General features: G+C 38.6%; 1 long non-coding RNA gene across 1 annotated transcript in view; it reads right to left on the reverse strand.

Moving 5' to 3' along the window:
- Positions 1-20,517, reverse strand: part of LOC132075613 (uncharacterized) — a 46,476-nt gene extending 25,959 nt beyond the window's left edge. The window contains exons 1-2 of the long non-coding RNA XR_009418790.1: positions 20,386-20,517; positions 10,240-10,409 (exon numbers count right to left, since the gene is read on the reverse strand). This is a non-coding gene — a long non-coding RNA (uncharacterized LOC132075613). The remainder of the gene's footprint in view (positions 1-10,239; positions 10,410-20,385) is intronic.
- Positions 20,518-22,599: the final 2,082 nt, after the last annotated feature.

The following is a 22,599-nucleotide window of genomic DNA, read 5'->3' on the forward strand; positions in this document are numbered from 1 at the left end:
TGTCCTGAGCCATGTTTACAGTCTCCTGACAAAATCAGAAAAAAACCACCTGTCCTGGACCAGAACAAGGGAATATCTAATTCTGTTCCTATTGCCAGCAGGAAGATGATGCCTAGAAAAGTTATAAATGTGTGACAAGTACTTATAATACCTCCCCAAATCCAGTACCAAATACCAGCTATTCTCAGCTAAGCAACTGTATAAACCTATCATTCACTCAGTCATCAGGGGAATAAAAAAATCTGAACCAAAAAACCACATATCCAAAAAAAAAAAAAAAAAATCATTACAACTGAAAACACACAATGTGCATGTGTATAAAGTTAGAATGAACTCTTCGTTGCTCCTAGCAACACTTAAAAATACCAACTTTACTTCTTTGGGGCAGAGGGAGGCCAGTTTGAGCTTCTCAAGAGCTGCAGCTCTTCAGGATCCAACTGTTCCCAGCTTCCCAAAGCACAATACACTGGAATAAACCTCACACCACTGGCTTTTGATGTACAGCAGAATAAATTCTTATGCACAGTGTCCCACTGCCTGCTCAGGGTTGCTTTCTACCTGTGTGAGAGTAACAGAGGCTTCATCCAACCTTGACAAAAGTACCATTTGTAGATGGCGTTAAGGTCACCCAAAAATGATAATTCACTCTGATACTTCTTCATAAGCTGCTTTTTGGGGATATGAGACTCATTTTTGCAACATCAAAATGTAGCAGCAGCCCTCTCGTGAAAATGAGCTGAGACACAGACTTCTTGTTTATCACATGTATGAAAGGGGTCCTGGTTTATTCCTCTTTGCAATTCAGTTATCCTGACTATTCAGACTATTCAAAAATATCCACCCAGCTATTCACTGGCTCTGGCTGCAGCCAGCTCCTGCTCTTGGTTTCCCTGGCAGACTGACTGCAGGTATTTCCCTCTACCCTATGACTGCAGGTTTTAGTGTGCAGACTCTCCATGCAGGCTGCTCCAGCTGCATGCTCCAGACTGACTTCACAGCAGTTTTGAAAGATAATAATAAGGTTGTGTAATGTAATAGAACCTAATTTCCAGACTTCCTAAGACTTGAGGCATTGTTTGCAGCAGAGCAAGCAATGCAGCTCCTGCTTGCAAGGATGCCTGCAGCAAAAGCAGGCCAGTGTGAGAAGACAGGCAAGCACTTTATTGTCACACAGTACAGGCTGTGCTTCTCCTGTTTCTGCCCAGTCCTTCTGCATCTCCTTCCTCAGGAGCTTTCCTCAAGGTTTTTTTCCTCCAGGTTCTCCCCTGACCAGCCAACCCACACATTTTATCACACTTATCTTAATTAGTCACACTATAACCCATTAAGGGCAAGGCTGTCCTTTGGTAATTAATAGAGCTGTGACTTGTCATGGACAAGGACATCTGGAATCCCTTCTTCTGCACTTGACATGAAAAGATTTTCAGAAGTTTGAGTTTTGGGAAGCATCTCATGGAGCTGCTGAATGATGGGGTTGCTCAGGGTTTCCCTGCTCCTTGGGAAGGTTTGCAGTGCTCCCCTTCAGCACTGAGAGGCAGAAAATAAAGGCATACTCACAGGGTGATGCCATAATGTTAATTTATTTGAATATGACCTTCTAGAAATGCTGCAACTCCATAATTAAAGGAAAAAGGGGGAGTTGTAGGGGGAGAGAATATAAGAAAATAAAGATAGTGTAGAAAGTCATCTTACCCCTAAGGAGTTGAAGTTGGGCCAATTATCAAAGATTAGGAACAGGCCTGAATTTAACAGGCCACAGCTGAGAAGAAGATGCTATAAAAGAGTGGGGTGGCTGGCTGAGAAGGGAACTGGGGTCAGTGGCTGCTTTGAGAGGAAGAAAGAGTCAGTGCTCTGAGAGCTGCCCATGAGAAACACCAAGAAGGTGTGGAACTTTTGTGATAAGAAAACAACAGTATGGATCCCCTGTGATAAGATGACAACAGGGTGAGAAACTGCTACTGCTTCCTGGGGGCACTTCACCTGGGAGGGGAGGAAACCAAGTGCTGTGCTGAAGTGTGAAACTAAAATACTCAAAATTACGTCTCCAAGAAGAATTTAGTCGCTGGAAGTCAAAGCCAGGAGTTCTTTAACGCACCCAGATTCTGAGTTTCAGCACTGTTTCCTATTAGTAGTCAATTTATCTTAAATTCCTCTTTCCAGCCTTATCCTTTGCTAACTGGAAACACACAAGAGTAAATACAGCCTCCCAAGCTAATGCAATATTCTGAAAGGATTAAATAAAATCTCTCTGAGCAACCCTAATATCGTTATACATTTCTCAAGAAGGCTGAAGGATTATTAAGTGCTCTATGATTTTCTGACTAGAGCAGCAAGCTACTTTGGGACATGTCTCAGCCTACATTAGCGGGATTTTTATACATTTGCCTCATCAACTGGATTATCAGAAAGAGTAAATTCATTTAGAGAGACAGATTTTTTTTTAAGTACTGCAACAGTAAAGCCAACAAAATCTCAAGAAAATTTAATTTAAAGATTCTGAAAGGATTTTGTACATATGAACATTGGTAATGTGCAGTAATTCATAAAAAACTCATGGGATTCTAGACTCATCTGATTTTTTCTAAGATTAAGTTAAAAATACAATAAACATTTACTTAGTTTTGTTATTTTAAATGGAAGATAACATTTCTGCCTTAGAAAAAAATGATCCCAATATATGCTACTGAATGCAGAGCCTACTCATTGATTTGTAGGATTCTAATGGTAAAGATTAAAGATAATTAAAATTGCCTATGCTTGAATTCTGTTCTTCATATTCAGATACCCTTATGCTTAATGCAATTTGAGGCATAAGCCAAAATGTCAGCTTTAGAAACCAACAAGAAAAAACTATTTCATGAGATGAGATTAAGGAAGTCTTCTTTAAGGAATGCTAAGCAGAAAGCCACTGGAGAAAATCCATTAACCAATTTTCAAAAGAATAATTCCCCTCTAAGTATCACATGTAAATATGACCTGCTAAATATTCACCAATTCATTTACAATGGATTCCTCTCTTACCTTATTTATTTTTATTTTCTTGTGTCTTTATAGTTAGAAGGGGTTGAATTGGGAGCAGAGAGGAATTGTGCACAATCTACACCTCCAAACTGGAGCAGCTTGGGGCTCCAGGCCTGGCCACTGATGACACAGTTGCTAATTTTTAATTGAGATATAAGCAAAAAACCCATATTGTATTAATGAAAAAAGTATCTTTTCTCCCCAAAAAATTTTTCATGCATTTTTAATTCTTATTCAAATCAATCTCCTAAACCAAATTAAATGTAGTTCTGCTGTGGCAGAAATCTTCTCAGAGCAAGTGCTGGCACCAAAATGGTTTGTGATGACTATTCCTAAGCTTGTATAAACACTTCAGATTGCATCTGTGAAAAGGTATACATTAAACACCACAATAATACTCAGAATTTTAAAAAATACTGGCATAAGGCCACATCAATACCAACTGTTCAGTAATAATTAAGTCTGTAGGCACATGAGAAGAGAATTACTGAAACAGCTTTTCAAGCTAATCTTAACATTACCAAAAGTACTCTGTGTATCTGAATTCCTACGAAGAAAAATAAACTGTGCAACCATCAGCTTGCCAGTGCCCTGTGGTCCTTCAGAGTCTTTTGAGAAGAAAATGCTTTACTTTATGTTTGCACTATATGAATGCGAGTTTAGTTCTAATCACAAGGGATGTGTGCAGGATCCAGGCAGGATTAGATCTTTACCAGCCAGACCCACTACTGTCCATGACAGATCATTTAGTTGGTGATTTTTCATCCTTGAAAAAAACCTGTTCTGATCACTGGCTTTCCACCAGGAGTTTAAGTTTTTGTAGGAGCTGTAGAATATTCTCTAAGGCGAGGGTCCAGAACAGAGGTGGGGATATTTCTGGCCACCCTTCATTGCTCACAGTTTAACAGGACCAGAACCGATTTCTCCTAAACAGAATTTATGTTTTATGCTTTTTCCTCCCCCAATATTTTGCTTATTGAGAAGTTCTTAATCTTTTTTTTCTGCAAGTTCTTTTACCTTTAATAGAAGTGCAAGAAAAAGAAAGCAGCTGCTCTTTTTTGTATGTGTATTTTGTTGTATGCTTATTCTCACCTCTTTTGAAAATGTCTAGAATTTATGACTGCTAGGTAACTTTTCCCTGATATGAAGGGAAATTTTAGTGACCCATAAAATTTGGAATTTAAATTCATTTATTTTTGTTACCATTAATTCCTGGTGTGACCATCACTGCTCACAGCAATTTACCACACACTGCACACTTTTATACAGCTGAAGGAACAGGCTCTGGGATCCCTCTGAACAAATGACCATATTGAATGCTCTGTTCAAGTGACTGACTTTTCCTATTTTTTCTTATTCACACGGGGTCCCACATGTGCAAAGCCTGACTGAAGGCTGTCCTTGGGCTCCTGAAGCTCACAGGATGCAGCATTAGAGGAGACAACACTCAAAACTTGCTGGTTTCTTTTCAAACTGATTGCCAAGCTTTAAAAGCTAAAGGATAAACATTTGTGTGAAGTAGTTTTTCACTTTTTGGAAACCAGAAAAATTATTATGTGCGCATTAATTACCTTAACAAAAAACTCCTCAGTGCCACAGGGGGAAACTGCTCAGTTGTCAGGATTGGAGCAGTTTATTGATTCATTGATGGCCTAATTAAAAGGAATTGGTGAACTATACTTTCAGGGTCAGTATCTGCACTGCAACAGCCAAACCACTGCATTCCACAGCTATGAAATGTTACAGCCTATAATTTTATAAGTACTCCTCTATAACTAATTCCAAGAAGTGCCCATCCATGGGCACCACACTCAGAGATTTTTATCCACTTGGCTTTGCCAGGACTGGAGGGGAGAGGGAGAAGTGCCTCACTGGCACCCCTACATCTTGGCACCTCTTTCTTAAGGTTATAATGGAAAAAAAATCCTGTTGATTCCAAGGTAGATAGTATTTAATCCCTCATAGTTTTCATCCTTTTGAAAACAGAACAATAAATAAGAACTGACATTGTTTTAACCCTTACTGTCATTTTATTTCATTTGCAATGTCTGCATGCAGTTGTTATCTTTGCAGCCTAAAATTATTTACCAAGATTTTAGGATCTACATATCAACAGAAACTTGATTAAGAAGTGCTGGTTTTATTTCTAAAAGTAATTAGGCAAGTTAATCTCCCAAATACATATATTAAAAGAGTTTCTGTCAGCCTCAGTCACCTTTCCCTCCTTATAAAACTTTCCAGAGAGTCTGCATTAAGAAGGACTTCAATTTAAATGGTTTGCCAGAAATATGAGCAACATTTCCTATGAAAACACCTCCTGCAGGGATAATCTCCATATGGAGATCCAGCACAGCCTGGAGTGTGTGACAATAAAGTGCTTGCCTGGCATCCTTGAAAACAGGAGCTGCATTGCTTGCTCTGCTGCAAACAATCCTTCAAGTCTTGGGAAATCTGGAAATTAGGTTCTATTACATTGCACAACCTTATTATTATCTTTCAAAACTTTTGACCTCTAAGAATAATAGAGCCAAACACTAGAGGTGTTTTTGCCTGTACTAAACCATTTCAGGGCCAAACTCACAGGTATTTAAAAAAAAAATAAATCATTCTGTAAGGCATTCAACAGGATGTTATTAAAGAACTGGCATTGATCTTATCTCCTGGAAATCAATTCCCCTCACAAGTGTCCCCTTTAAATCTGTGTAGATAATCAGCCCTTCAGTGACCAGTGGCAGGAGCAGCAGCTGTCCTGCACTCACACCCTGCCCTGGGCTGCAGTGAATTATCTCTGGGATGCTGTACATTGCACAACAGCACAGAGAGAATCCTCAGGACAGCAGCCTATGCAGAAAGTTGCCTCCATGTCTGAATGCTGCCAGCTGGCCTAGAAAAACTGATTCTTTCTTTAAACCAGACCTGTTACATTGCTGCTGCACAGAAGAGCGCAATAATCAATTACCCACAACAAAAGGCTGCATCAGTCACTGAAAGTACCTCCCACATGTTCAGACAGCCGCTTCAGAGGTTAGCAAAATTACTGATTATCTGGTAAATTGCAAGTGATTAATTCATAGCCTCAGAAAAGTTCCCACCACAGAGACACCTCCACTGGTGGAAGTCCAAGCCTGACTCAGCAGCTGGTCTGTGGTCTGGGTTCCAGATGCCTGGGAACATGATCTTCTTCACATTTCATTAAAGAATTAAAAATTAAAGCCTTTAAACATATTTAATTAGAATGTTTGCAGCTGATGTACCTATTTTTATTTTAAAAAGCCAGTTTTTATGCATCTGGATTGATGGCATTTCTGGAAAGAAACTGGGAAATCTGGAAACTTGTGGAATGCTCTTTCTTGGTGGGTTTGGGAGGAAGTTCTTTCATTGAGCTGCCTAGGCCACTTAAAAGGCTTCACCTGGCTGGAAAGAACAATGAATTTCAGCTGTGAATGAATTTCTTCGCAGTGTCCTGTTGCTTTTTCAAAAGGCAAGCTGAAAAGCATCAAGATCCTGATCTGAACATACAGAATTCTCCAAACTATTATTTGTGTACAAACCACATGTATAAAAAAACACCAGCATGAAAGTTAATTAGATTGAAGAGAGACATTAGGTTTTTTTATATGTGACTTTTAAAAGAAAATACAACAGAAGATTGTTATATTGATGTTATTTTGAAAACAGGAGCTACATCAAAGCATAAATACTGTTACAGAAAATCAATTATTGGACAGGTTTTACTGATAAGTTCTCAAAAAAAAAAAATTAAAGTGGAATCTACATAAAGGAGGGCCTCAAAACTGTTCTGCCATACTGTACTAAATTGAAACATCTGTGGCCATGAGCCTGCAATTTCATACACTTGGACAGATTACTGTACTTGTGTGAAATGCAATCAAGTTACTTTTAAAGACTTCAGAGTGGTTTGCAGATGCTAAAGCAATCATAATTAACATCTGAGTTGCCAAAACTTACACACCAAGTTTGTATCAAAATCAGTGATTTTTAAGAATTCAAGGTCAGGCTTTTAAACTGTAAAATCTCTTGTCACTGAATATCTAGCAATGATTAAACCAAAATGATTAAACATCTGGTTAGACTAAAATACAGTTGTTCAAGGAGATTAAGAACTAGCAGCCTCTAAAGGGGTGGAAAAAAATAGAACTGATTGCAGGTTTGTCAACCTGAGGCAGTAATTTCACTGCTTATCACTGTTTCATCAGCACATCTTTATATGTTGAATAAAACAGTCACCAGATTACTGCTTCAATCAGCATCATAAAACATCGTGTTTCTCCCTGCTTCCTAACAGCTGGTTTAAGAGGAATAAAAGGTTTATTTGATGGGTATATTGGAAGATCTCCAAAGGCCCTATAAGCTGATACATTTCTACAGCTGGACTTTCAAAGTAAGCCGAGTCTTCACAAATACTGCCAAGCCAATTTTTTTGAGCATGAAGCTTTCTATTAAAAAAATCAAGATAATTTTGGTACCTCTAGCACACAAATCTACTCACTCATCCTTTACCATAATGTCAATCATGCCACCTGTAAGAAAGAAAAAATTACTTCCTTTAGATATTATTGGCTTAAAATCTAATTCTGTGTGACAAAAGTGATATTTCACTATCTACAAATTTTGCTGCTAAATTGTGAGGTTACTCAATTACATATAAATGTATTAAATTATTTTCACCTTCTTCTCATTTGCTTTCCCTGTGCTGTGGAAGAGACCCATAAGAGCAGAGCCAAGTGAACAAGGCAGTGTGTAAAGGAATCTCTATGGCATGGACATGACAGAGTCTCTCTGTACAGCACTGATTGCAGCATAGGACCCAAGAAACTTCATGGCAAACAGAAAATGAGACTTTTAGAAGGTCTATAACAACTTATTGCTACTCATACTGAATGTTCCCATGGTGTTGAGCACCTATAAAAATTCCAAAGGACACAGCAAACACCAGCATCCACCCTCCTGCCAAAATTAAAAAAAGAAATCCAACCATCCCCTGAAGGAGAGAGGTAAGGAGAGAAGAAGGGAGAAAGGCTACAAATAAAGTACCAAGTAAGTTCTCTCTGGTATTTTTAAAAAGACTATCTCTAGAATTACCTCCAATTATTACAATAATAATAACAATGAGGTAATTCAGCTAAATAAGGCTTGCATTGCTTCTCTTACTTTGGAACTGAACAAATAGCATCACTACATCCCTGTGGATGCCAGGAATTTTGTAGTGATGGCAGTTGCTAAAAAACTGAGCACCTCTCCTAATATCCCATTATTTTGTGTCATGCAGATGTGAGGTGCACCTTTAACATGGCTGTGTAAAACTGTTCCAAAAGTTGTATTTACAGCTGTGGTGGGGCTTCCACAGGGAAAATGCTCCACATGCTCACAGATTGCTTCCTGACACACTCAGTTTGAAGAGTCAGCTCCTCTTTGGTGAGAAGCTTTGCCTTCAGACTGCCCGAATAAATTCTCCTCTTGGGGAATCTAAATTATTATTACCTAACACATTACCTTCACTTTAGTTATTGAAAAAAACTCATTAGAAAAAAAAACCCTCTCATTTCAGCTTGAGTTCTGTAGTCATGAAAGAGAATGCAAAGGTAAAGTACAACACACCAAATTTTAAAATGTGTAATTTGAAAAGTGATGATTATTTGTACTATCAAGAGTTTTTATCAAAGCAAAAAAACCCCTTCCAAGCAGAGTCCCAAGTTTTAAGGGTGCATTAGACTTGGGCACGTGCACCATGCAATACTCTAAATAGTCTAGTCCTGTTGAAGAAGTTAACAACACAGTCAATTTATTAAATTAAATTAAAACAGATTCCCAGAAACCCTAAATTATGCCTGGGAGCTCTCCAGTCCCACCAGGATTAGGCAAGCACAAAACTGTTTTGCAGATATCTCTATTCCATCCTATTAAAAGGTGCAGCCCAGCGCTTCTAGTAACATTGATTTTTGCAGCCATGCTTTTATTTAAAAAAAATAAGAGGCAAAGAGTATGTTGTATTGTTCAATAATCCCATACTTATTGATCAGAACATTTGGCACAGGTGTGCAGGAATCCAGGAGTTTTGTTCTGCACACACCTCCCTCCTTAACCAAGGTTCTCATCTGGCAAGGCCAACTACCCTTTAGTTTTGTCTTATTTTAAAAGTCCAAGCTGAGATCACTTAAGGATAAAATCACTAAGCTCTGGACTGGCAAGAGGTGTTATAAATCACTTATCTGGGGCAGCAGTGAAGCCACAGGTGTTCTGTTGCAATGGGGTAGAGAACTACAGTGTTCTAAAGCTCCTGCTGCTGCTCCACATCTTCCCTCCCCTGACATTAATGTTAATTTGGCTTGGCTTTGAGCCTTAAAATGAAATTTCCAGATACAGCAGGTAATACATTCAGGTGTGTGCATATGTTTAAAAGCCAGCAGACAAAAGCAATTTCTTTGCTTTAATGAGAAAGAGCAGCAAACTGAAGGCAGATCATTCTCAATGCAGACAGGAAAGTAATCAAGGCATCCACTATGATAAAATAATACAGCAATGCTGGGAGAAGAGAAAACCCCTTGACAAGCCTCAACTCAAGAAGCTTCAGCCAGACACACTTCAGCACAAGCACTAATGATTCCTTCAGGACAGTGAACAAGGGAAATTAAGATAGGAATCAGTTTCTTCTTTTATGGATATGCTCAATGCTCATCAAAATCTTATAAGGGGGTTTTATGCATTGAGGTGAGAATCCAATGTAAAGGACTGCCTAAAACAGCAGTTTTAGCTTTCATACATCCAGATCCCAAGCAAAAAAAAACAAACAAAAAACCCCAACCAGAATATAGAAATTAAGAAAAACAGCACATTGACAGAACCTTCTGTTTGAACTCCAAGAAAAATCTCATGCACCTGACTGCCAAAACTGAACTGCCCCTGCTGGTCCACAAGGAGCTCTGGGGACAACTCATCTCTGTCGTCCTGAAGTGTCCCAGGCAGAGCCCAAGATGGTTCTTTGTTTCCAAGACAAAAGGGGGAAATTAAAAATAAGGAATCAACCCCAGAGTCAACCATAAAAAAAGACTACAGAGAGATAAAAACAGAGGATGAAGAAGCTGAAGGCCAGGATGGTGTTTCACACAGCATCCTTTCATTCTGCACTTGGTCACTCAGATGAAATATTCCTTTTTCAGGCAGCAAAGATCAAGATGGAAATGACAAAAGATTACTTACCACAAGCTCCAGCTGTCTGGGAAAATTTAACCTCTTCAATAGAATTTGTCCTGTAGGTAGTATTCGAAGACCAGCTATCTAAAGAGATGTTCTCTTCACCGGCTCCTGTTGCATCACCAAAATCAGGCAGGGCACAGTTCCTCTATGACTGTAATCCTCTGGTTTACTTTCTAAAACAAAAAACAAACACCTTCCTCACCAAAAAATGAAAAAAAAAAAAAACCAACCTAAAACTAAAACAAACAACAACAAAACCAAACAGACCCACAAAATCAACAAACCAAAATGAAGCAAAAACCCAGCAATACCCAACAGCAAAAAAACCCCACAAAACCCAAAGCTTTTTCTTTAGAAAAACTATTTTTTTTTAAGAGAAAGTACAATTCCTTTTACTTTTCATTTTCTATCTCCTCCTTTCTATAATACATTGACAAATGTATATTCTGCTTTAAGGACAGTGTCATATGCCAGTACCTACCTATACCTACAGTACATAGCTAACCAGTAAAGCACAGACCCATAATTGTGGTTGGAAAGAGGTGAAAGCTGTAAAACCTTTCAGTGATTCAGGTGTGTTAGGACTGATAAGATGGCAGGAGAGAGGTTACACTGGAAATTGCTTGATTTCAGGGCTGAGGTCTAGGAATAGATGTTGCTCTCCTGTTTATGTGAGCCAACACTCCCTATTCACTGGCAACAGAAGAGAAAGATCTTGGTTTGAGACAGCCAGGTGAGTTCTGCAAATATTTTTTAGATTATGTTAAGAAAAGTTGGGTTTTCTTTTGTTTTTTGAGTGTGCAAAGCAAACTGCCCCCCAAACCACCCAGTTATTACTTTTCTACCTAAAAACATTGGCATTTCAGAAGCTAGATACTTATGGATTTATTCTGCTTGACATAAACCTGTGACAACTGCTCAACCTTTTGGACACAGATATATTACATTGTGGTTAATCCTGCTTTATCTTTTGCTCCTTCCCTCCTTCTGCTCCTTAACAGAATTTGTGACCAGGCACATTCTGTTAAGTCAAAGCAGGGAAGACAACAGTGTGTGTGTAAAAAAGGGGATAAAGAGAGTGGGGAAAGGTGTTTCACATTCCTACTTTCTGCTTCTATATTATGGTTTTCATCCCCAAGAAAAGAAAAAGCATCAGAACAAAATAGTTCTTCTATAGGCTGGGTATTCTCAAGGGGAGAACCAAAAGCAGAAATGACACTTTCAAGCAAAAGGGATTAACATTCAGATTGAGTTTTGGAAGGCTCAAGATATCAAGTGTGGAACAGGTGTTGCTCAGATAGGTCTTCAGGGCTGCTGCTCCACACTTGGTTTTTGTCACAGCACATGTCACAGTCGAGACAGCCACGATACACAGAGTACCACCACACAATTTCAGAAAGTTCCAACCCACGCAGAGTAACACCTCACCTCTTCAGAGAGCTGCAAGCATCTGCCCTTCTGTCCTTCAGCCCAGCCTTTTATCCCCTGCTGTTGCTGCCCTGCACCTGTGTGCCCTCTGTTCCCTTTGGTGGTTGGTCAGTGCCCCTGGGCACTCCATGGCTCGTTCCCTTCAACAGCATTCACCTGTCCTGCACAGCTGTGCCCACTGGGGGTGAGCCCCAATCACCCCAAACTGTGCCCACACCACGGCCCCACTCCCAATCACCCCAAAGTGTGTGCCTACAGGTTTGGCTTTTAATGGGAAGTACAACAGAGGCAGCAACTCCTCCATCACCCCCAGCCTGTGCATTTCCCTTTCTTTTCAGTGACCTCATTGAGCACTCCCTACCTGTGACAGCCAGTCAGGAGTCTATGTCCTTCCTTCCAAAATATATAATTCAGTTTTTACTTCCAAAAACATTTTCCAGACTAAGGTTCAAAGTGCCATCAAAAGCTAAGAAAATCCAACTGCTGGAATATTGGATTATTCCCCTACACCCCGATAACCCTGGGTCTAAGCATCCACAAAAGATGACTTCCATACTGAAAAGTTTATGAGCAGTCCAGATCATAACTGCTCTGCATCTATCAAATAAATAGTCTCTGATTTTTCCCCCATTAGTATTCCTTGCAAACAAGGATCTGTCTCTGGTACATTAAGGTGCCACGAGCTGTGGCATCTTCAAGCAGAGCTCTGCACTAAATGTACCTCCAGTGTGACAGCCAGGGGATTGCAGCCACAGCAGGGACAGAGAAAACCCAACAGATTCATAGCCCTGCCTCAAGAAAGCCAAATGCTTAAAATTCAATGTTCAATGCAATTAATTTTTTTTAAAGGGAAACTCTCTGCATACTTTCTAAGAAATGGACTGTGGCAGCCACCTAAATTGTTTTCCACTTGAAGGCAGGACTTGGAGCCTGTCACATTTACAACATTGTGACAACTGTTCATTTACCTTAAGTGATAAATCTTACAGTACCAAAGTCAGCCTTTTACACTTGTTTGATTTTTAATAACCCTGATGTGCCAACAGAGAGAGTCTGAAGCAGAGGAAGAGGCCTAATGCTCTGTGTGGCTCCTCATAACTAACTGTTCTGTGCAATACCTAAAGTAAATCCATCTTGGGAGAGGGAGAAGGGACTGAAATTATGTGGGCAAATAAAGCTAAAATAAACCAACATAAAAACCCCCAAATAAACAGCAGTGTACTCCACGATATAAACATAGTAAATACACTCCCACACATATGGGGAAAAATCAACGTATGAACAAACTAATAGGATTATGCAAAAGAAGCTTCTAATAATAGGCCCATAATTAATCTTTTTTAGTCTTGGGGCTCGCCTGTAATCATTCTTCATGTGCATAATACAATTTGAGCAATTCTAATTCTATGCAAAGGACATGTCTTACAACAACCCTCCAGTTGTGAGGACTATTTTTGCTAATCTAGTTATGGCTCAGCAGATGGTCCAGGGTCCACTCCTAAGCCAGGCTTAGCTTTGTGCCATGCTTTCTTTATTGACAAAACAGGGGGCAACTTTTGTTTGGACCACCAAAACACACTTCCCTTTGTATGAACAGATGAACTGGAACTGAGGAGAGTTTTACAGAAAACCAAGTTATCATGAGAATTACTTCACTGTACTCCTCAACTATTTTCTTTTTCAGTGATTATTGTGTAATTAAAAAAATGCTTTATAATTGAATCAAATAACATCCGTAGGATGAAACACTTTATCTGACATTTTATGCAGCATTTGTGCATGCACTCATGTGTGTGTCACATAAAGCAACATATATTTTAAAATAAGTTTTCCTAGGTTTAATAAATTGATGATCCTTACAGGAAAAAAAAAATACATCCTAGTCACTTCACAAATTTCCTGGAAGAACAAATATTTAAAAATTAAAAAAAAAAACAGGGAAGTGAGAAAGGAAGCTCTACAGAAATTCTACACACCACAAAAAATAGTTTTCTTTTAAAACACGATATTTAGTGAAAATATTTTCCAGTTATGGAAAAAAGTGTGGTTTTCAGCCCCTAAAACTAATTCAAACCTTCACACAGAACTGAGAAAACATGCAGGAAGGTGGTTCTCTCTTTCTTTCCCTAAGTTATTTATTCCAGTTATTCAATTAGGGAATGACACTGCTGGAAGTTCAGACATTCTCTGGCATATATTCATCCTCCAGCTTCTCAAAATGCAATATGCTACAGGTGATAACTGAGGCCAATATTCCTTTCATGTTCTGATAGGAATAATTAAGGCCTTTGCCACACATGAAAAAAGTCTCCACCAGCTCTATCAAAAATACCTTGAGCACTGTCACACACTCTCAAATCACAGCCTGACTCCTCATTTTCAAGCTCAGTACTTTTTTCTCTGTTTCAAGGAGGTTAATTTTTTGAAGTGCATGGTGTTAGAGCAGCCCCCTGCAGGTTCCAAATTCAGCTGCTATTAGGGTACATAAAATGCAGAATAATATGGCTTTGCAAAAAAAGCCCAATATTGGCTAAGGTCTAATATTGGAAATAAGAAAAAAACCCTTAGACTTTTAAATGAGGAGAACAAAATGAATGAAATCTCAGTATATTCTGAGCAGAATCAGTGAAGATTTCCTAAGTGCAATTTAGATGTGAAGAGATGGGTTCCTTGGTATTGATTTCTTTATTTTAATTTATATTATTGCTACTGCTACAAGCTTCAGCTGTAGTGTTGGGAGACATGAGTTAACACTAAATTAATGCCCATAGAGCTGCCTGGCTAACACAGGAAGGGTCCAAGGCTGCTGCAGAGCCACCTACCCAAACCTTGGGGCAAGGAGAACTGGGCTGGCTGCACATGCTGACTGGAAGCTAAAGGCTGCAGCAGAAAATGCATGTACCCATTGATCAAAATTGTAAATAGAAACTGTCCCAAGTGACAGCAGCAAGGAGGAGTAATCACTGGGCAAACTGCAGGGGAGGTGGCAGAGATGGAAGATGCTTCTACAGAGTTTACAAAAAAACACCAGCCAGAAGAAACTGAATAATGCTTTGAAAAATGAAGCGGGGAAGTAGCATTCTTAAGGGTAGCAGGTAGATAAACAACTGTTTTTCATGTGGAAGAATGAAAAGAAACCATCCTTCCTAGGGCACAGCACTCACAAATCCATGACAAAAGAGCAGCAACAATGCCAGATAAGGATGGCAATTCACAATAAAATAGTAAGTTGCCATTACAAAAAATGCAGTCAAGGGGAAACTGCATAGTAAACTCAAAGCCAGTGCACATGGAGCTCCCAAGGTATCATTTAAAAGAGAACTGTTTGCTCCAGAATCTGTAGAAACCCTCCTGAGGAGATGTGCTCTATCAGGAGGCAGCACCCTGTGCCTGGCAGCTGAATGGGTTTGTGACACTGCTCACCTTGGGCTGTCCCCAAACTGCACTGGAGCTGCTGAGCTCAGACCCCTGTCACTCTGCTGGTCTCAAACACACCAGGCAGCTGCAGGGACACAGTCCAGGGCTTGTTATACCACTTTGGGCACAGTGTGACCTCAGGACAACAGGCAGCTACTGTTGTCATCTTATTGCAGGGTTTCCATTCTGCTGTCTCCTTATCACAAAAGTTTCACACCTTCTTCGCATTTCTCTCAGAGCACTGACTCTTCTTCACAAAGCAGCCAACTGACCCCAGCTCCCTTCTCAACCCACCACCCCACTCTTTTATAGCATCTTCTTCTCATCCCTGGCCTGTTAAAGTCAGGCCTGTTCCTTATCTTTGATAATTGGCCCAGCTGCAACTCCTTAGGGGTGAGATTACTTTCTACACGATCTTTATTTTCTTATTTTTTATCCCCCTACAAGGTACAGCTCAAAAGCATCTCAGTTTCATCACACATTCCTTCATTTCTTCATTATTCCTCATGGACTCTGTTGTAGACATATCCCTGCCCTTCCAGACTGCTGCCTGCTTGCACAGTGTGGCAAAGCAAAGCCAGACAGGAGTTCTGCAGATTTAATAAGATTGCTGATAAAGTGTCACGAGCTTCAGTGCCTCTGGGGATCAGGTGTATTTAGAAATGCTATGTAATCTTCAACATTCTGCAAGTAACCATGGCTTGGGATTAAAGTACATAAAAACTTGTCAAGACTCTGATATACTTAATATCTGCTTAGTGACATCTCATTTAAATAAAAGATTCATTAACCTCAAAATGCTACTGTTTTGGGGTTTTTTCATAGCAGCAGTATGATATGCAAGGCTGAGCTGATGCTTGCTTTATAAACAGATTTTCAGAGTCACTGGCTGAATGGGTTCAGATCTCAGCAGCCTGAAATTTAGTACACCCAAGTACCAGAAAAACACTGAAATTCATTAAATGGCTTTGCATACTGGAACCTCACAAAATATGACTGTAGCCTAATTTGAGGTTGTGTCTGCTCCCTAAAATTAAAGAGAGACACTAAATTAAAATGACTAGATTTCATTCTACCAAGCATCCTCAGGATAGGTCTTTGGGTATTGTGGGGAAAATATTTGAAATGAGCCAGGTATTTTTCTGCAAGAATGAATATTAAGTACTGAGCAGGTGCAGCAGTTAATTTTCATAATGTTCTTGGTTATGCAGCTAATATAGCATTGCAAGTTTCATTACAAGGCAGAATAGATTCTAACAAATTTTGTTTTGACACTAACTGCCATTCAAACGAGCAAAAGTACCCTCATTTATTTTAATGAGGGCTGACATAAAAAAACCACATGCAAATAAGACAATATTACATAAAGGCAAAAAAGTCAATCAAATCATGAAACATAAATAAAATGCTAAATATAGGGATTATATGCTCTTAGAGTCACAAAATTATTTAGATTGGAAGAGACCTGGGCAGGGACATGGGCAGGGACACCATCCACTAGACCTGGTTATCCAAGCCTTGTCCAACCTGGCCTCCCAGATATAAGAGTATTCACCTCAGTTAAACATTAAAGAACTGATAGTGAATAAAGATAGTCAGCAGATAAACAATACACACACTCATCTGCTGTATTTACATGGAGTGTGTTTGTGGTCCCAGCAAAAGAGCTGCTGAAGAGGGAAAAGTGACAAATGTCCAGGTAACCAAAGCCAGCCCTGCTTCTCTGCCATTTTAGCTCAAACTCTAAAGATCTGTAGGTTCTGAAATAACTTCTTCCTTTTTCCCAATTCTTCCTTTAGCAATGCCACTGTCAAAACCACTGCTCTGTACATACAGCAAAACTCAGTATGTCACTGCTCTGGTCAATGAATCATATTTGGTGCTCCACACTCTTATTCTTGTTTACTCAGTCATCCTTCACCCTTCAAATGCTGACTGAATCCTAAGCAAAGACTCCATGAGAAGCGAAATTTTCTTGTATTTTCTGCCAATCTATTTCCAAGCATTTGTACAGTGTCATGTAAATAGCAGCATCATTGTATAAAACAGTGCAGCTGAAATGTTGTAATTAATTTTGATACCTGTAATCATAAACTGTAATTATCATGTAACTGGAGAACTATAATCAAGGAGCAAAGCCCAATTCCACATTTGATATATTTCACAGGAACAGCTCTGTGGTTACTCATCTAACTAGGAGAAAAAGCTACAAGAAGATTAGCTGTGCAAGTGCACTTTTAAAAGTCATTGTAATTAGAGATGCTCAACAAAACACAATTGAACAAAAGCAGAAAGGGGAGGGGAAAAAAATTGTTTTGCTGGCCTTCAGAGAAATATCAAGCTTTTTACATTTCCACACCTTTTAACTGTAATTGTGATATAACTACATAAAATGCATCACAAACATTACAGAGCCATCATTCTTAAACCCATATGCATTTGGCTGTCTGAACTGCACTGACTCCCCAGCAATAAAGTGGAATTTGTTATTATTTATAGATCAATCAGGCCAGCTGTTGAGGCTATAGTAATATTTGCTTAGATTATCATAGCCCTATTTTGACAACAAAGATGAATGGACAAAGGCCTCTGCAAGAGAGAAAAAACATAAGACTTAATAATAAATTACATTAAAAGGTTGAATAAAATCATTTGCACTTATTTTTCACACCCACACATTTGCAAGCACAGAAACACCTACACTGCAGTGATCTGTCCTACAGTTATACCTATCCTGTCATGGAGCAGAGGAGACACCAGCTCTCAGTATTTCCTATCTCCAGGGCTGTTCTTACAAAGGAGAGGCTATTTTTGCACATTTTCATGTATTTACTGTCTTCTGCCCCTTTATTTGGATGTTCCAGGGTTGCAGTGGTGTTCTTTATCTTCCCTTCATCAATTCCTAACAGCTTCTATCTGTTCATTATTTTGTTCTGTCCTTTATTTCCCAATCTCAGTTTCTCACAAGCCTTCATGTCACTGTGCTGCTCTGTGTTTTAAACCTTGCCTCATCTACCATGTTTTCCTTCTGGTGCTTCCACAGCCTTTTCTTTCTTTTCATGTTTTACTCATACAAATCTTACAATCTGTATGTATTACAGATTTCAATGAGTTTTCATAGGAGACCAAAACCCAAGCTCTGAAAAACACTGCTTCTCTCTATATTAGGTAGTTCCTATCTACACAACTGTATCAAAAAAATACTGAATATCCATCCACAAGGCTTGGGTCTGCAAAACCATCTGCATGCTTTTAATTACACAAGTTACAGAGTGATTTGTTGGGTTTTCCTTAAAAGTTCACAAAATAGAACAACAGTGAAAGAAAACCCACAGGTGTAACCAAGTTCACTCCTACACAAAAGAGAAATCACTTTGTTCCAGCATTTGGGTGATTTGTGTTGCATTTCCACTATTCTCTTGTTCTGTGATGGCATAATTATCTTTAAGGATATTCCTGTAAAACTGGCATTTCATCTGCTGCATAATTTACAGGTTGGCAAAGTTTAAATACATGTAAACGACACCCTCACCATTAATGCCAGGCAGACAAAGGAGAGCAAGCAGGATCCTGAGGAGATGCCATGCTGCTGCTTCACCACCTTGCGCAGGGCCTCTCAATGCCCTCACCTGCATTTCCCAAACATCTAATTTCACCCAAATCAGGCAGATGGATTCTGAACACAGCAGCAAGGAAATTCCATGGATACCATACTCAGTGCCCTGTGCCAGGGAGCGTGGAAGAAGCAGATCAAAGCTGATGTGTTGATACTGATCAAAATGGAAAAGATCAAGTGGGACATGATCTTGTTCACAAAGAGGAGTTGACCGAAAATAATTTGTACAAGTTTCAGCTAGTACAAACTGTCCTTAAAATGATAAAACTTACAAAAATGTAAAAAATATGCTTTAACTGCAATAAATCCTACTAAAATAACACTCAGTCTAAAATGTGTGAATGGCATGGATTTTATCTATGCTATGCATCAGAAATGGACAATCTAGTACCCTCTACTTGCTTTAAAAACACTGAAATCTCTAGTACATACTCAAAAAAACATAAAACATGTTCTTAAATTGCAGGCAACTGAACCTAATAAAAACCAAACAAGTGGATTAAGGCCAAAACAATCTTTACATCAATCCCACTTCATCCATGTCCTGGGAACCTGATGGATTGATAAATGAAACATTTAATTATTATGGCAGCCACAGACTCAAGACAGATGTCTCTTTAGGAATTCCCACTTTGAACCCATATCTTCCAGTGAATCCAGCTCATAATATTGTGAAAAGATTGCCATTACCTCCAAAGGAAGGATTAAACTATGGCAAATTTTCAATAACATACTGCCTGGAATGCTAATTATAGCACTCTTTTCATGAATATTTAATTTTCTGTTGGGTCTTATGTCCTTGAGCTAAAGCCCATAACTTCTATCAATATTAATGCCAATTATGCATTCAGATCCATAGAGATCAGAGAAGTTACCCAGAGATCTTAATATGCCCAGTCTTGTTTAACTATATTGATTTTCAACTTCATCTTTACCTGGTGCTGTATAACAAGGATACCAAAATCACAGAAGATTTCAGCCCTTTTTAAAGGGCACAAATGATGATGATCACAGTAGATCTCATCAGCATCTGATACCAGATAAAAGGTGAGTGAGCTTGAAAACACTGATTAACTACTAATTATTAAAAGAGGAGGAAAAGCTTGAGACTCTTCCATTTTAAAACCTAAAATCCACATCTGTAAGACTATCACAACTACCTCACTTAAGCTCATCTCAAAGAGGTGCTTCTGCTCAGAAATAGACTTTTGAGGATACAACTTTCTCTCTCATAAGTAACTCAAACAATGTGTCTGCAAGCTTGAAATACAAAAAAAAAAAAGAAAAAAGAAAAATAAAATCAGAGAGAAGCCATGAGAAATTAATAACTAGAAATGATGAGTTATACTTAAGTATCTGTCAAAGTCTGAGGAAAAAAATTCTATTACTTGGGTCTACTACTTACTCCTACATTGGTACATGATAACAAATACATCCAGGAAAAAAAAATGCTCCATTGCAGTCAGTGGGGAAAAATGCTGTCAGGTATTAGGGTTTTATCCACTGGGTGATTTTTCAGATCATAATGGATTCTATCTACTGGGTGTTTTTTCATTCTGTACAGAATCGTGCAGAAGTTTCTCAGCCTAATGAAATTTTGAACTTATGCTAAGCAGTTTTGAGGTTCATTGGCAAAGTGAGAAAACATTTATTATAAAGTTGTTTTAAAAACTAATATTTCAACAAACCTCTGCTCCACCTGTAGATTTCTCCTCTTTCCCCATCTCAAATGAAATGAGTGGGTTTTTTTGTAGGTCCCATAATTCCCTCAAGTCTTTTTGCATGGACTCTCCAGGCTCTCTCAAAGACTTCAGCAGGCTACAATGAGAGCATTTAATAATCACATCAGTTTGAAGAAGACTTTTTTTAGCCAAACTAATTCCAAAGACAGACACCAGCTCTTTGTCCAGCAGCCCATTCACTCACTCCAACACTCCAAGCCATGACTTTCAGAGCTCCCTTCCCAGTTCTCCCTTTCCTGCCAGCTGCCAAGCTCTCTAGAACTTGGAATTTGTAAGAATTAGAATTTGTATTCCAGTTTGTAAGAAATGCCATCTCTTGATGCAGGTATGTACATACATTAAATTTAGCAATTTCTCTCAGATTATGTCAGTGTAAGATGCTTTTTTCAAAAATCCATTAGAAAAGTTTTGAGGGAAAACTACATCTGTTCCATCTTGATTGTAGAACAAAAAGAAAATGTTTCACCTTCATTTTCATGGCAAAAATTTTATTTCTGGTTAACTTTGTTAAAATTTGCAAAGCATTAAGAAAACAAAGCAAAAGATAGAGTTTATTTTTTTCCTTTTTAAAACTATTTTTCTCCCCATAGATATTTTCAATTGTACAGCTTCAAAATAAACACCCAAACCCACATTGTTTATGAATTTTCATAAGGGCCACTTTGATTTGTAAGAAAAGTCTTACTGAAATAATCCAGTGTTTGCAGATCTCTGGTACCAGGATTTGCTACTCTCAGTAAATTTTTAGGAGATTTCATTTGGTACCTGTTTCAAGCCCTTCATATTCCTCTCTGCAGTTCAAAGGTTTTGTTACTTGTCTGCAGCACAAAAACCATCCAAGTGAAATTACCTAAAAACAGCACAGCATGAGCATAAACAGCAGCTTAAAATTCAGAGACTAAAATTCTATCAAAACAATTTTTATGCTTCTCCATCAAAAAATATCTATTTTTTCTAGAAAGATTGCCATGGATACCGAATTTTGTCTTATATAAAATACAATCATTTTTCAAACACCACAACTGATCAACAATTTCCTTTTGCATGTGGAAGAGCCACTTCAGGGCCACATTTTTTACATTTTCCAAAAGCTCTCCTCAGGTTGAGGTCACTTTGCCTGGTATTTAAGTGGAGCAAGAGCTTTTTAATGCTTCTTAAAAGAAAGGGAATGACAAAAATCCATTGTGGTTCAGTAACCTCCCCAGTGTCAAGACACTTTGACATGTCACCACAAGAGCTTAAACACAACCCCATGAAACTTGTGCACAATGTAATGTTCAAGAGGCGCTGCACAATTCATGCAATACAATAAATTCCTCCTCCAGCCTCACAGTTTGGTTTGTTTTGTCCTAATAAATAAATGCATAAATAAAGATGATGATTAATTTATTGCTGACGGTTACTTTTCACCAGAAACTGATGTGCTGCTGCTGGGGAGAAGCACAAAACACAGACCATCGAAAGGCCTGAATGAGCATCAGCCTCTGTTAATAAATCACAGATTTCAGAAGAGCTCTGTGAATTTTCTATCTCAGTATTAATTAAGATTTACCAACATACAAAGCAAAGCACTGGCAAGCATTTTGCATAATACTGTCAGAGTACAACATAAAGCAACAGTTCCAGATCTGCGAAGCTACACTGCACAGGAAAGCCCCACATCCATGTTTTTCAGTTTTTGCCACCATTTAACTTTTCACATATTAAATATTTGCAGCTTAATCTTAAATTTTCACTTTTTTAAGACTTAAAATCAGGCATTCTTATTTCAGAAAAACAAGGTTTTGACCAAATACTCCAGGTAGTGAATTACAAGATCATAGCCTGAGCACATAAAACAATTGTGGAATTATCAGCCTGAGCTATTTTAGATTAAATCTAGGTGGGTTTTTTTCCAAAAGGAAATAAAAAGTATGCATTTTAAATTCTAGATTTTGCATTTAGATTCTAGATAAAGTTCAGAAGGTCACAGCTTAATCTCAAAATGTACAAATTTCACCCCCAAAAAAACCCAGTAAAAAAGTGATAAAATATTCCTCCCTACTTTTTCATTAAATGAGGAAGAAAAACTAATCAAAACAGAACCAAATCAACAAAGGGGCCAAACCCTCTCCTTGGTCCCTAAATCTACCATCTTCTCCTGGAATGGGCAATGCCATT

This window comes from Ammospiza nelsoni, chromosome 7 (genome assembly GCF_027579445.1).
Source record: "Ammospiza nelsoni isolate bAmmNel1 chromosome 7, bAmmNel1.pri, whole genome shotgun sequence".
Classification (NCBI taxonomy): Eukaryota; Metazoa; Chordata; class Aves; order Passeriformes; family Passerellidae; genus Ammospiza; species Ammospiza nelsoni.